The sequence below is a fragment of the Nannospalax galili genome, unplaced genomic scaffold, assembly GCF_000622305.1.
Source record: "Nannospalax galili isolate Female #2095 unplaced genomic scaffold, S.galili_v1.0 scaffold199, whole genome shotgun sequence".
In the NCBI taxonomy this organism is placed as follows: Eukaryota; Metazoa; Chordata; class Mammalia; order Rodentia; family Spalacidae; genus Nannospalax; species Nannospalax galili.
This window is the reverse complement of record NW_008343559.1, coordinates 183173-185335: the sequence shown is the minus strand read 5'-3', so window position 1 is coordinate 185335 and position 2163 is coordinate 183173.

The window sequence follows — 2163 nt, the reverse complement described above, 5'->3', positions numbered from 1 at the left end:
CATTAAAGGTGTGTGCCACCACACCCAGCCAACTCTCCTTCTTTAAACAGTGCATTGAGCATGACATGGGAAAGAGGTGAGGAACTCGTCTTTTTAAAAAAATATTTTTTATTTATTATTTTTATTTTATGTGTATGCGTGTATTGCTTGCATGTAGGTAAGTGCACCCACGGAGTGCAATACCTGAGGTGGACAGAAGAGGTTGTCAGATCCCCTGGAACAGGAGTTACAGACAGTCGTTAGCTGCCATGTGGGTGCTGGGAATTGAACTCAGGTCCTCTGTAAGAGCAGTCAGTGCTCCTAACCGCTGAGTCATCTCAGCCCCTGCATTGATTCTTTTAAAACTAGCCAATTGGGAAAAGACTGAGGTTGGGCCCCAGGCAATAGTGCAAAAACACACAAGTCTTGTGTTAGGATAAAAACCTATCAAATGTCCTGCTCAGTGCCCTCGTTTCTCTGCTTTTGAAAGCTAGCACACCCTCTGATCAGACGTAAAGTTTTATTTTATTGTGACACTTTCATTGGCATGATGGTCTCTTTCTTTGCAACCCGAAACATTTCTAACAATTTGGGGGTTTGTCTGGGATTCTAGCCCACCTCAGTGAGTGCCTCACACCTCCTCCCAGGGAGATGCATCCCACTTCATCTATTTGTGGTGGCTCCTGGGCACTGGGCCTCTGGAGCTCTTCAGGTCAACAACAACAACAAAACCCTCAGGGATGGAAGCCTCTCAACAATGCAGGGAAAGCCCAAGTAAGCACTGAGGAGACAACGTTTGTGCACAGGCCAAAGGTAAATGCTATGAGGATCAGCAAAATATTCCTTTGGTGGTTGGGTCATCCTTGAGGTTTAGTAAGAGTAAATGGGATGTACCTTGGACATAAAGTGAGTGTGTAGTCCCAACCCACAGTTCCATGGATGCCTTTGGTAAATTCATATGGTTTTCTGGCAATCTTTGCCCATTGATGAGGCATTATATCAACTTACCTACTGCTAAGAAGCTTGAATTATAGGGTACTCATGAGGGAGTAGGTTGGACACAAATAATGTGATTGAGCTCAGAGTACAAGAAACCTCCATAAGGGGGTGTATGTGTTTAAGCCCAAGATGAAACTATTGAACTCAGAATTCCTATCTTCCATAAAAGGGGGTTGAGCCTGAGGTGAACCTCAACCAGGCCAGGATGGGAAATAACCTAGGTAAAAAAAAGATCTAGAGAAAAGAAAGATTCCCCAAGACTGCAGGGGAACCAACTCCTATGGCTGCCTTTACCTGGTTTAATATATCCCTCCCTGCCTCGACTAAAGAGAGACATTGAACAATGCAAGAGAGGCCTCCAGCCCCCCAAAAGAAACCCCAGGCTTCATGTCCCCTTACAGAAGCTGTCTTCAGAGGGGAGGAATGAATTTGTTAATGCCCCCACTAACTAGTAATGAGGTCATAAATCTAAAAAGAGAACTTAAATCCTTATTAGAAGTTAGGCAGGTTCTTAGGGCCCCATTTTTATATCTGGGCCTAATTAATGTCTATCCTGAACAGAATGTTCAGGAGAGAAGAAAGGATGATGACAGGAGGCCCATGCTGGTTATTTGGGAATGAGAACATCCAGCAGGTCAAGGGGTCCTGGCATCAGAGGTTCAATTTTCTCATCAGGACCCTTGATGGGACAATAATGAAGCCCATAGAGAAGCAATGAGGGCCCTGAGGGACCTGATCATAAGAGGGATAAAAGAGTCAATTTCTCTTAAAATCCAGCAAGGAAGGAATGAAGGCCTGGCTGAATTTTTAGATAGACTAAAGAGTCCAGATGAGAAAATACTCTAGATTAAACTTGGATGATCCCCTTGGCCAGGGACTGCTTCAAGTACCTCTTGTGACCAACAGTTGACCAGGTATTTATAAAGAAGTTACAAAAGATAGAAAACTGATCAGAGTGGCTTAGTGTGGCTAGGTCTGACACTGCCTTAGACCACATGGTCCCCAGACAATTGCTTTTTTAACTGGGAAGAAGCAGGTCACAAGGTTACTAAGGTTTTAAATCAGGATTAACTATTTTTTAACAAGTGGTTTCTAAGGGACTTAATTGTCAATGCTGAGGGTCACAGAACTGTCTGATCTCAGCCCATACCATGCTCAGGTGGAATAAAATGGTGCCAAGGTCAC